Source organism: Suricata suricatta, chromosome 8, assembly GCF_006229205.1.
Source record: "Suricata suricatta isolate VVHF042 chromosome 8, meerkat_22Aug2017_6uvM2_HiC, whole genome shotgun sequence".
NCBI classification, from domain to species: Eukaryota; Metazoa; Chordata; class Mammalia; order Carnivora; family Herpestidae; genus Suricata; species Suricata suricatta.
The window spans coordinates 51,568,437-51,582,935 of NC_043707.1; the positions used below are offsets into that span (position 1 = coordinate 51,568,437).

General features: G+C 39.5%; 1 protein-coding gene across 2 annotated transcripts in view; it reads right to left on the reverse strand.

Moving 5' to 3' along the window:
• AHCYL1 (adenosylhomocysteinase like 1) overlaps positions 1 to 14,499 on the reverse strand; it is a 38,969-nt gene that overhangs the window by 14,730 nt on the left and 9,740 nt on the right. The window lies entirely within an intron of this gene.

Genomic DNA, 14,499 nt, shown 5'->3' on the forward strand with positions numbered 1-14,499 from the left:
TTGAAAACTTACAAGGATTCTATGAAATGCTCCATTTTTAAAGGCCATACATTTCCTTCCCTAAAACCTCATGTCATCAAGGGGCCCCTACTACGCCAGCAACTCCCCCGCCAGAATGGGGCAGGCAGTGGCTACTTGCTGACTCCTCCTCAAATGCCAATTATTATCTCTTTCCAACTGTTTCAGAATTTTTTTTGTGGGGGGGGAGGAGAGCTTACAACTCAACTTTTCTTAGCATCTGTCCAAATTTCATAAGTCTCCCTTCTCACAATCCATAAAGTTTTCTTGCTTCTTACAACCTTGACACATCAAACCCTTCACTCTTCCTCCCAACTCTACCAGAAAACAGGCACAATTTCATAGTGCTTCTGCTCTTTTTTATTTTCCAGAATATGTTCTTGTAGCACATTCTTACCCTGAAACTAGCAATGGTCTTGTTTGAAAAATTATGGAGATGCTTTGTAATGGTGATGGACACTGGGATGCCAAGTCAGAGTCCAATCATACCCATACCTCACAGAGCCAATGTAGTGTCCTTAGAACCAGCTACATCCAGTAAAATACTGGAATACACTAAAGAAAATTGAAAAATATATGCACACCATAGTAAAGTCCAACTAATTACAACTAATTTGAAGGAAGGCAAAAATAAATGACTTGGTAAACTCTGTATTAAAAACTTCCTTAAATGAAATACACCAGAACTAGGTAACTGTTTTAAGGATACTTAGAAAATTGGCTTTAATAAATAGCAAGTACAATTAATATTATTTAAAGTCAAGTTAATGGCTGTTTCTAAAGTGTATGAAACATTTTCCTCTATTAAATGGCTTAAACTTAACTCCTGAACTCTTATTTAAACTCTGATAAACCTTTAAGACCTAAAAAAATAAACTTTAGCCTTCCGAAAAAACAGAACGGTCTAAGACTCTAAATTAAGATTCTCCTCACAATCTGACTAAATCTGAAAGGTTCCCATGGAGAATCCATTAAGCTGAGTCTTCAGCAAGTATCTCTGGAAATGTAAAAGCTTTTACAGATTGAAATCTTCTCTCCATTGTGCTGCAACATGGTTATAGCCACTTTGAAGCCAGGAATAGTAAACTGCCCATTTGTTACAGCTACAAAACATTCCTCTCTTTGGTCACATGTACCTTTGAGATAGGATAGCATTAGCGGGCAGTAGAAGAATCAGGCTTAAATGTGTGACACAGAAAAATAAGTCAATAAAAGAGACTCAGGCGAACCAACATATATGGCACTAGAACCTGATTAACAAATATCTTTCTGTATATGAAGCAGCTTTTTCAGTTCAGATGCTAAAACATTATAACTTAAATGCCAAAAGCACTAGTTCCTTTTGGGGGGGAAAAGAAAAAAACCCATGCACTCTGTTGAAGTGGCCACAGGTCAGCGTCTATCCTTCTAGATAGGATTTTGCACTGCATGTTCACATGACTTCCGCAGTCAGCAAAGCTAGTTTTACTGAAGAGATTAATCCAGGACCAAGATAATGACTTTCAACCCAATATGCAGTCCTTTTGGTGGCAGAAAAAATAGAGTCAAGATACCATCAATGCCTTTTAACGCTCTCCAAAAGCAGCCCTTCCTCCAACAGCCTCCTTGTTCCTGGCATGGGCAGTCTAGTCGGAAGCTAGTCCTCTCTCTTGGCTGTTATGATTCCCTCCTCTGTTCATCTTTTTTCAAAAGGTTCTGGGCGTATTCCCAGACACCACCTACCTGGCAGTGGAGGAGGAAAATGCAGTAACATTTGCAGTTTCTTAAATAAAAAAATAGAGAGGTGGCTGTGGCAAGAGAGAATTGTGTTTCTTCAGCAACTTAAGAAGTGACTTAACAGTCATAATCCCACCTTGTATTAATGCAGCTCATCAGTAGCCTAAAGCTTAGCAAAATCTTTCCCATCTAAAAATGGGACTGTGTTGCAAGCAGCTTACCAATCAGTGCTGCGCCCCATCTCTTAAATCATGAATGTGGTTCGTATTTGAAGTGGGCAGCATGTTAATCCAAGCCCTGACATGGATGGGTGGCTGTCTATTCTGGCAACCCTTTGACCCTTTCACTACTTATAAATAAGGCAGTCCAGCTCTACGAAGATGTGTCACAAGCTGTTTCCTGTCCCAGCACCAAAGTGTGCGAAGAGAACCTCCGCTCTGCCAGGTCCCACCAGGCCTGCCTGTCCCGCTGTCTGTCTTTACAGCTAGTACCTCTGTCTTCCTTCTGAAGTACTTCCTAATGCCGCTCACCTTCACATTGTAAACAATGACACCGCTGTCTAAAGCAATTTTGGGGTACCACAAGTTTTCCCTCTAATGGAGCCAGATCTCTGTAACAGCTCTCTAACTGGGATGGATTCACTGCATTTATACCCAATATGATCACTTAAGTAAAAACAAAATCCAAAGACGGCTGCAAGGTTTTTCTGTTTACATTACTTCCTACTGTCATGATTTCTTCCAATCATAATTAAGTTTTAGTTGGTGTACTTCAGTGTTTCTTCAAAGCTGTATCTGTAAGGAAGGCTAGGGCTAAATATGATGTAGAATGGGAAAGGGGGGGGGAAAGAGATACAGTAATCAGAAATCCAAAAAGCATCTGAAAATCAAAAAGTCCTATGTTAAAGAACTGTTTTGTGTTTGAACGCTCACCTCCCTGTAAACAGCCTTACCCACAATAAGCATGCCAGTATTTCATTCTTGAACTAATATTACATCTGAGAAAGGCCAGAAGGTCAGATTGACCCATTCTCCAAATAGCACATCCAAATACAGAAGTCTATTTGCTGTGCCTTAAAAACTCAATTAAATATCAGGCCAATTTAGTGTGCTATTTTAGAGCACCTTTTCAAAGGGCTCAGTGGGTACGATGGTTGACTTCTCTTCAACGTGACATGAAAATGATAAAGAGAAGCTCTACCAAACAATTTGGGATATGGTACATCTACCACCTAGTGGTTAAGTATGGTGACAAAGGGAGCTAAAAGAATTGCTGCATATAATTTATCAAGAAAAAGGGATCACAGGCAATCCCAAACAGTTATAAGCCTCCAAGGAAGAAAAACTGTTGTCTACTATTCAGTTTATCCCAACTGATATTTCTTACCATAAGAAGCTGAAAAGTTTCCTTCCACAAACATGTGTTCTATCTATTCAAATGTCAAATAGCTTAGCCACACTTCTGTCCTAGGTCTAACCCAATTCTGCTGTCTAGCTCCTGAATCATAGGGAATTAAAAGCCATCAGAATCCGAGTATGACACTACGGCCAGTGGATGGTGATCAGGAGAATATTCATTGTTAGATCCTTTTAATCAACACATTCGGTGGGCACCAACTAAGTACCCAGTGGTATTTCAGAAAAAATCTATGAGAGGAAATATGTACAATCTGTAGATGTGTTTCGACCGATAGAATTTTACTGCTTCTTAAGGAAGATAGTAGATATTGTGGTCTTAACAACCTTATTTGGATATTGGCCTCCAAAAATCAGAGGTTAGGCTAGACATCTTATTAAACTTAGTATCTGACATGCTTACCTAACAGCTTTTAATTTCCTCAGAAAGGTTTCCTCCTAAGGGTGAAGGACTACACTCAAAGGTAAAGAGCCATTATTAGAAAACCTAATCATTAAGAAAGCATAGCTTAGAAGTGAGTAAGGGGCTCAGTCTCTCTCAACTGCTGAGTGGTATCTAAAGGGCCAGTACCCCTCCTTCTGGTATACTACTGATTTTCTGAGACATCCCCAAATTTATATAATCTGTCCCACTGTCTCCTCTAGCATGTTGCGTGTGCAGATTTTTCTGTTTTGAAATTATGGTCAGCGTATTTCTTAGCAACTGAGCAAAAAGGTGACTATTAAGAAGCCAGCAATTTTGACAAGGTCAATCACTAAGCAATGTATTAGAACACCTTCCAGGATTCCTACCCCTCTTTCACACCTCTTCTGGCTAATAAATTCCTTCTTCTACAGATTCTACCCTCATCTGCTCTTTTTTCAGAGGAAAGGAAGAGGGTATGGCTGTCAGCCTGAACTAAATAGGTATGTGACTTTTTTCCTCGATACTTACCACTCATCAGTCTGATTCCATTTCAGATGAATCAAAAGAAACTGTTATCAATAAACACCAACTTTTTGGTACAAGAAACTACAGAAGTCTGCACATCTTTCACGCCTTCAATTAGGTAGAAGAAATCTCCCAAAGAAGAAGGGTATCCTCTTCCCAACACGCTGCTCTCAGGTACACCACCAGAAAATAATTTACAGGGACTCAACCTCAGGCCACAGAGTCAAATCCACAGCCACCTCCAGTCGTTTCTTCCACCCCCAGTGCAGAAACCAGGCTTCTGAGACTCAGCAGGTTTGGCTGCTCCTTGTCCTCCTTCCCTGTCTCAAGTTTCTTAAGTTCTCAGTTTCCCCAGATGGGGCCTGAACTTCTGGAGGGGGAGGGAATGGCAAGCTGACTAATCACAGCACGTAGCTCCCTCCTCCACTCCACTCCTCTCTGCGTCTCAAAGGTAACAGGATATAACGTGTGTGTGCACGCACGTGTGTGTGCAGGTGCGCGCGCGCATACACACACACACACACACACACACACACACACTCACAGCTAGAATCCAATTCCAGAAGAAACACTCCTTTCAAAAATGGGACTCAAGTTGATCTTTCATCAATGTTGGTGGGAGGAAGGGTGAGGCAACACCAGGGCTCACAATGCCAAGTTACTTAACCGGTGAGGAAGGAACATAAAGCTTGAAAACCTCTGCAAAGCGCAGTTTTATCCTTATCAGCTACTCTCCACCCCACCCCCACCCTTCATAGGACACAACATACGTCACTGGCTTTTCTATGATCTCCTAAAGTGCTCTAGTGAAAGTAAGTGATCTGGGCTTCCAACTGCCAGCTAGAGGTAAAATTAAGAGGTTAAAAAGTGGCAACAAACAGGACAAAGAGGAACTTCCCTAATTTTTGAAAACTGCACTTTACAAACACACACACATCCCAACTATGTCTCAATGTCTATTTAGCTATCTGCCTGTCCAGCTGCCTGGCCTGTCCATACTTCCCTCATCCTCAATCTGCTACCAATAGTATATGAAAATATGCTTGTCATTCTTTTTCTCTTAACATTCAATTATCATCAACTCTAGGGTATTTTTGTTTATTGTAATTTTTAAAATATTTATTTATTTTTAATATTTATTTTTGAGAGAGAAGGAGACACAGAAGGAGCCAGGCGCCTGGCTCTGAGCTGTCAGCACCTTAGTGTTTATTTATTTTGGGGAGGGGGGAGGAGCAGGGAGAGAGGGAGACAGAGAATCTGAAGCAGAATTCACGCTGTCAGCTCAAAGCCCAACCTGAGGCTGGAACCCCCAAACCATGAGATCACGACCTGAGCTGAAGGAGGACACTTACCTGACTGAGCCACCCAGGTACCCCTCTTTATTTATATACAGGTGACTGAAGAAATCTAGGTTCCTGGAACATACCCACGACTCCAGTGATACACCAAAGTTCCCTTCCAACTCCCTCTGAACACCCACTGTTTCATTTTCCCAACTTTATTATGATCATTTTCTACATATAAAAATTTTATAAGGATAGTATAATGAACACCTTTATTCCCTCCATCTACACTGAATCTTTCCATTTTCCACATTAGGTTCCTTTCTCTGCATATATTCACATGTAAATATGCATTACTTTCAAGTGATACTGCCAAAAAAAAGGGCTGCAAATATGAAATTCACCTATAAATTCTTTAGAATGAATCTTCTATGGATATTCCCCTACAGAAACACAATAACATTATCATACTTAAGAATATTAATAATAATCCTGTATCATCCAGTCTGTATTCAAACTCTTCCAATCATCTCCAGAATATCTTTCACAAAGATGTGGTATACGCACAGTGGAATATTACATGGCTATAAAAATGAAATCTTGTCATTTGCAGCCACCAAAGGCTATAATGCTAAGTGAAAGAACTCAGAGAAAGACAAATACCATATGATTTCACTTGTATGTGGAATTTAAAACACAAGAAAAAAAAAAAAAAGAAACAAAAAACAGACTCCTAAGTACAGAGAACAAACCCAGTGGTTACCAGAATGGAAGTGGGTGGGGGATGGGTGAAAGAGACACAGGAGATTAAGAGAAGACTTATCTGGATGAGCACTGAGTAATGTGTAGAATTGTTTAGTTATTATATTGTACACCTGAAACTAATATAACACTGGGTTACTTATATGTGAGTAATTTAAAAAAAAAGAATGTCTTTCATAGTTATAGATCTAAATGCCTCCCTAATTCTTCCAACCCAGGACGGAATCAAGGTTCACTAAACGCATTTGGTTGTTAGGTTCCTTTAGTGTCTGGTAATCTAGAACAGTTCGTCTGTTGTTGTTTTTCTTCTTCTCCCTGTGATACTGACATTTCCTGGATGCATCCAGGCCAGTTATTTGCCTTATGGAATCTCCCATATTCTGAATTTTTCAGATTATTTTTTTTCCTATAAACTGGAAGTTCAGCTATGAGGTTTGATTAGAAAGAGATTAAAATCTTGGCAAGAATACTTGATAATGTTGTATACTTTACATTATATTAGGTAGCAAATAATGTCCGGTCATTCCATTATTAGTGACACTAAACTGAACCCTGGATTAAAGTGAAATCATCAGTCTCTGAAAGGTGTATTTTCTCCTTTGCAAGTAAAGGTTAAATTGTCGGGTGATATTTGTCAGCTTGGGAATATCCTGTTCCCTAGTGACTTTACCATCTGTTCATAATCCTTGCCTGAACCAATTACATTGCGGTGGGGGTTGGGGGATGTTATAGAATCATGGTTTTTTCCCTTTTCATTCGTACCACATATAATAGCTGGCATTACTTTTTGTAAGGAAAAACTTTTCTTCTCCCTCTTTCATTTTTCCTTTAGTTGTCATTCATATTTTTATTTATTCAATCCGTTACACTCAATAACACAATGAGTACACTGAATGCTCCAATTGTCTCAAATTGGGCCAGTCAGAGTCTCCTTCAAGCTGATTCTTCTGTTTAAATGCTTCCTTCCTTTCTGGCATAAGAAGATACATCAGGCTCACCTTGTTCTTTCTCTGCTTCAGATCTGAAATCAACCATTTCTCTACTTCTCCAAGGAGCTCTGATTTCTTTCAGTGGGGAATGGTATTTAAAAAATATCTGAGTATTTAGTATGCTAATTGTTAATTAGAAGCATCAGTGCTTCTAAGTTCTTGCAAGGGATAGAGAAATAAATCTTTTTATTTACTCCTGAGTTTATATTGCTATTTCCATTTCAAATTTAACATTTTTAAATTTTCCTGTTTATATTTCTTTTCTCTTACCTTTTTTTTTTAAGTTTATTTATTAAGAGAAAGAGGGAAGGGGAGGTGGGAGAGGGAGAGAGAGAATCCCAAGCAGACTCTGTGCTGACTCTGAGCCTGATGTGGGATCCCACGAACCAGGAGATCACAACCTGAACTAAAATCAAGAGTCAGACATTCAGGGTGCCTGGGTGGCTCAGTTTGTTAAGTGTCCAACTTCCGCTCAGGTCATGATCTCAGGGTCTTGGGAGTTTGAGACCCATGTTGGGCTGTGTGCTGACAGCTCAGAGCCTGGAGCCTATCTTCTGAGTCTGTGTCTCCCTCTCTTTTTGCCCCTCCCTGGCTCATGCTCAGTCTCTCTCATAAACAAACATTAAAAAATTAAAAAGAAAAAGAGTTGGACATTTAACCGACTGAGCCACCTAGGCACCCCTCTTTTGTCTTATGTTGACAATCCTGGTCTTTAATAGCAATGATAAACTTACTTGTTTTATTCTAGAACACAAATAAAACAGTTTCAAAATTACAAGACTAATGTTACTAACAATATTCTACATAGTGAAGTGTCAATATTTCACTGAAGTTCCTTTTTCCTTAGAAAATATCTCACAAAGGATGTACAGGTGAAGTATGGTTTTCTGAGTGATTAATATCGATATGATATGTAGTTAGGTTCATTTCCTTCAGTTTACAAGGAATTTTAAGGTTTCCTTTCTTTCTCTTTAATTTTTTGACATATAAGATACATGTCTCCAAAGTTTTAAAGGCATATTCAGAGAAGTCTCACTGCCATTTCTATCTCCCAAACCCTCCTCCCTCCTCACCGTTTTCATTCACTTCTGGCTTATGTTTATTTCTATAGGTTAAAAAAAATTGCAAGTATATACTTAAATGTTTATTTTCCCTATCTTTCTTACTCAAAAATAGAATGGTGAAATGTTCTGCACTTCATTTTTTTCACGTTCACATTTTGTATTGGTTCAGAGTGTAAAAATCAATAATTCTTAAGTGCTGGGAAAGACTGAGCCAGGTTACTACTGTTCACCTTATATGTTTGTAATAAAAAATCATTAGCCTTAAATTCATCGTCTTCTCTAAAGCCTATCTCGATTTTAAATAAAGCTCACAAGAAGTTAAACTGGCAAACCTCACCGCAAGGTATGCTGGGATGTTCTTTATGATGAAAATTTATCAACTGCTTACAAACAGGCAAATCTGTATTCTTCAAACTAACTTCTATCAGAAGAAAAATTAGCAGTGAAAGCAAGCAATCAATCATTGGACAGGTGTATAAGGAAGATGGAGTTTCTGACATTTTGGAAGGTGGCTTCACAGATTGAGTAAATACCCTCTGTATAATTTCTGAGCCTGCCACGAAGAAACACGATTGGAGATGTATAAAAACAATCCTTCCTTCCTTGATCTGGAAGTTTAGCTTAAATTAAGTTGAAAGCCAATTACATCTTAGATATTCAAACTGTCTACACATATTTGCTTGAGTGAATGAATCCCACCTGTGAGTCAGGCTATATCCACTGAGAGGTGAGAGACATGAAAATCTTTGCCAGTGTACGGCAGAAGAACTACAAGCAGCTCCAAAAAAGCGGCAGCTAAGTGGACCTGAGTGTGCCTTCTAAACCCTAGGCTAATACCCAACAAAGTTAGTGAGACAGAAACCATACAGGTTTTTTTTGTTACCAGCTACTGCTTCCCATAAAGTGCAGACTCAAGGGAGGAAAAAGCCATCAACACTCCACAGTAAATAATTTAAAGACCTAATATTACATAGTAACTATGTAGTAACAGGTATTGTTTCCAAACGTGGTGGGTCAATGGGATCTTTCAGAATCTGCTCAGTTGACAGATGGAATAGTTTCGATTTCAAAAAACAAGGTAAAGTCACTTTAAAGATCAGCTGTAGGTGGCTTTAGTTTTCACAGCTCTTAACAAAACACAATATAGCAAATGTCTAGATTAGAAACATAATTCAAGAACAAAAATTTGACAGTCACATCAAAAACGTAACTGAATTTTTCATTCTAGAAAGGTAATATTTGCCATCCCTTCCTTTCTAACTTGAGATGTATATGTTCAATTTTAGACAAAAGTCTCAGTATGAAATCATGACCTCAGATAGCCTCTAAGAAATATGGTAGTTCATGGGGCACCTGGGTGGCTCAGTCGGTTAAGTGTCTGACTCTTGGTTTTGGCTCAGGTCATGATCTCACTACTTGACTGGAGCCCCACATTAGACTCTGTGTTGCCAGTGTGGAGCGTCCCTGTCTCGCTCTCTCTCTGCCCCTCCCCCAATTTCTGTCTCTCTCAAAAATAAACACTTAAAAAAAAAAAAGAAAAGAAGGGAGTTGTAAGGAATTGTTGGCTGCAATGTGTTTGGAGCTACTTAACAATATGAACTACCTACTGCTCCAGAATGAATTCAGTACAATTCCCCCATCTCTCTAGCTCCCCAACCAGAACACAGAAGGGAAGTTTTCCTGACCTAAGACTTTCTAAACAGTCATTGTCTAATGAGGAAAGTAGACAGATGCACAAGGATAAACATCTCTTCCTTTAGACTGTACTGCAAACCAAAAGTCAAAATCAAATTTGGCACAGAAAGAGTTACTCTCCAAATTTTATCATTAAGCAACACTGCCAGAACATCACTGATCTAAATATTTTTCAAACCATTCTTGTTTAAATTTTGGCATATAAAGAACAAGTAAAACCACTGCAAGCATTACATCAGGACTTTTACCTAAAGCTGATTATAGATTTGAAATCCACACTTACTGGTATCATAAAAACCAAGGTCCTGAATGCCTACATTTCTATGACATTCTAGTTCAAGTACTCTGCTTCAACATCAGTGGCCCCCAGATATGATTTCTTTACAGAAGATTTGTATTTTCAAAGAAGTGACCAAAGAATTTCCTACTATAGGCATCAAAAGTGATTTAGAAATTCTACTTGTATTTATTTATTCAAGAAGGTTTTCAATTTGGTATGGTTAAGACTAATCAATGATTTTGTTTTTCATCATCTGGGAAACCTGCTACTCCCTTGTTTGTTTTTTTTAATTAAAAATTTTTTTTAATGTTTTATTTATTATTGAGACAGAAACAGTGCATGAATGGGGGAGGGGCAGAGAGAGAGACACAGAATCTGAAGCAGGCTCCAGGCTCTGAGCTGGCAGCACAGAACCTGATGCGGGGCTCGAACCCATAAACTGTGAGATCATGATCTGAGCCAAAGTCAAACGCTTAACTGACCGAGCCACCTTGTCTTTCTTTAAAAACATTTTTTTTTTACATTTATTTATTTTTAAGAGACAAAGCACAAGCGGGGAAGGGAAACACAGAATCTGAAACAGGCTCCAGGCTCTGAGCTGTCGGCACAGAGCCGGATGCAGGGCTCAAATCCATGAACCATGAGATCATGACCTGAGCCAAAGTTTGATGCTTAACCAAATGAGCCACGCAGGTGCCCCCAAACCTGCTATTTTCATTAGAAATGACCATATTTTAAAACATACAACAGAAAATATATTTTAAATGTGCTTTTTAAGGTAACTTATTTATGTTGTGCACAATGGTAATGAGGGAACTTTCCTTTCACACAACAACAGTACAAACTATATAACTGTATAGCTTTATAAGGTGAATAGAACCTTAAAACAGATGTAACCAGTCTCAGGAAGTGAGATTGGAAATTTCTTTGATCATTCAAAGGGCTTCTTTAAAAATAGAAAATAAACACAACTGGTGGTATGATTATATTCCCCCTAGATTAGGGAGTGTTGGGTTTAATGCACCACTGAACAAACAATGAGATGTCCTTATATTAATAGCAAGTTAGAAACTTTCATAGCAGAACAGTTTTTCCATATGCTGGACAACTGGAGTGGTTACAACTGGAATCATCTAGAGCCTCAGGCTCCTGTGGAGAGGACTATGGGCTCTGAGTGTATAGACATTTGGCTGGGCAGTACTTGGGTGGCTCACTTGTTAAGCCTCCGACTCTTGATTTCAGCTCAAATCGTGATCTCACATTCTTGAGATTGAGCCCCAAGCCAGGCTCTACACTGAGTGTGGAGCCTGATTAAGATTCTCACTCCCTCCGTCCCTCTCCTTCACTCCCAATATCTCTAAAACAAAACAAAACAAAAAGTTTGACCTGGTAGACCTTGAATACAGCACTTTTCCAGCATCCTTCAGTGTAGGTCTGGAAAGTTCCCCTTAGACCTCAGGCAGAGCAACAAGAATTATCTGTGAGACCACCCTTAAACAGGTCTTGATCTGTAGTTAAATTAAAGATCAGATGTTAGGGAGGTAAAGGCACAGATACTGGCACAGGACTGTGTGCTCACTGTGCTCCAACTTCTGTAACTGGTCATGTTATTTCTACATATTTCTTTCTCCCAGTGTCCAAATGAGATCTCATTCATGTTTCTGCAGTACATGTTGTGTTATATACATTGTACTAACTCTGAGGCACATTTAGCCATTCATTGAAATCAAAACACCAACTTTTCCAAGGATAGAGACATATTAATATTGGTATACAGGAAGCAAAGCTTTATCAGCCCTCTCCTTTTATCTTGAGTTCTGCTAATAATAAAACAGTAGTGACAGACCCTTTAGAACTAAAATATAACCTTTTTTGTTGTTGTTGTTCTTGCTCATCCACTCCCTTTGATTTCAGGCTCTCTGGTGTACCAGCTCAGTCAACAGTCTTTCTGAATTCTGCTCTCCTTTTTTTCCTATCATCTTTTCTCCAGTCTTTACTTATTGGCCATTTCCTCAGCCCCTCATCTATCAACTCCTTCTGTGATGTTGTGTTTTGAGGCCAGAATTTCACTATAATGCTCTCTCATGATCTTTGTAATTTTATTGTCAGTCTAGGAAGGGATAGTATAAATCATGTTAAGGAAATTCTCATATTCTGATCTGGTTTTTAATCTATTGAGTCCAACAAGCTCAGCCAACCAGAGACTAGGGGTGGGAATAGGTGGAAATGGGAACAAGGAGTCAAAATCATTCTTGGCATTCAAAGAGAGCACAGACTAAGAAATGTGACTGGTGTAGTGGAGGCCTAGCAATTCCTTATACTTTTTTTGAGACGCTTTCAAGTTCTTTGCAAATGGGCTTGACTATACAGATGAAGAAACTGCAACCCAGTGTGGCTAGGAGATAATGGTCCCAAATACACAACTCATGGCCCGACTTTACCCCAATCACCACATTCTCAACTCTGGACAAGAATTCTAGGTTTTTAGCTTGGGTTCATGGACAGGCCTCAGGCTGCCAACTCCCCTTATATGCAAATTGGTGTGTGTGTGTGTGTGTGTGTGTGTGTGTGTGTGTGTGTGTGTGTATTTGAGTGTTTCTGGAACATGAACACAACTCTGATAGGGCTGCAAACCTCAAACGGTTAAGAACCACTACACTAGACTTACATGATCCAGATAATAACCTTACAAGAATGTAGACTCCACAGGATATGGATCTTTGTCTTGTTCACTGGTTCATCCTAAGTGCCCAGCACAGGTCCTGGGAGACAGTAGTAGGTGCTTAACCCTGAGCTGATAGCACCGCATGATTCCTGGTCATAGCTTACTCCGAATACTTTGAAAAAGAAGAGTAACCATAAGATATTTTCAGGACCTCTCACATGAGGCACAAAATTTTTCCTCATGGCCAAAGTCGTCCAAGATAGATGGTAGCTACAGTACCATCCCAATATCAGATATCGTACCAACTTTGGCCAGCCTTGTTAGATCATATAAGAGTGGTTCTAAATATGGGATCTTTTAGGTTTCAGCAGTTTCAAAGAGCACATACTATCCTTACCATCAACCCTTCCCCATTTCGATTAAGTAGGTCTAGGTTAGGGCACTGAAATGAATGTTTTGAAGAAATTCCCTAGGTGACCGATTCCTTCCATTCTTTCTACTCCATGAGAAGCACTCATCTGAGGCAATCTAAGTAGGATCTGAAAAAGCAAACACAAGCACACTGAGTTTACCAGGCCCTTGATAAAGCAAATGAAGCCACACAGGGAACAAATGGGTTAGGCACATTGTGTTCAGAGATAAAACAAATAAGGCAAAGAAAGTAGAAAATCTGCCTTTGTAATACCAACTCCATCTGTCAGGTACAGCCAATCCATCAAATGGACCCACAGGGTTTAGGAGAACATGACAAAGAGCTTGTCTTAGGAAGAAAGACTATATTTTTACAATGGCTTGGTCCAAAATCAGTAAAAATTGGCAAGGTGTTCTCATTCCAAACATGCCAGCATTCAGCTAATCCTCTCCCTGTGGCGTCAGAAAAGAATGTGCAGAATTCTGAACCTTCTATTTCTCAGAGAGGAGGGGTTCCTTCTTCTGAATGCAAGAGCTGAAACTAATCCCATCAACCCTCTACTCCTAATTACAAACTGGGGAGAGGAATGAGATGCCTCCCAACATGGGTGCTCTCCTTCTAACCTTTATGATTTGTAAATATCTTTTATCCCATCTCACAAAAGCCATGCCTTTGCTGACCTCAATTCATCCTCGACTGGCAAATAAGACCAGAAGCCACCCCCAGAGCAGTGTTTCCCTCTGGGAAATCCCGGGGAAGGGTGCAGCAGGGTCAGTGTCTCCAGCATGCGGTTTTCCCTGGACTTACAATACAGCTTATTACATTTAGAACATCATGTTCCAACCAGCTTGGTCTCTTTTCTGTTACAAACCTGAAGTAAACAGATTCTACGGCAGCTAGAAGTCTGTTACCAAGGCCACTGTATTGATCAGTATAATTAACATTCACAATTCATCTAGTCCAGCATGACAAGCCAGCTGGGCTACTCTCCGTAAGAACTGAACGTTGGGAATCTTCATGTCTTGCTTGCTAAGGAGTCTGGTGCTCCAAGGCTGGGCACTGAAAACTTAAGTACTGAATTGCAGGTAGGATACTACTACCTGGCTACCCACAGGAAACTGAGTTAGTTACCAGAATAATTGAACACATCTGCCATCTCCATAAAGCACCTACTTCTACTTCCAAAACTACAAAATTCTGAAGGTCTCTCCTTCCCCTGAATTCTGCTTACATCACATACTTAGGGAAACAACAAACACAAAATCCTCA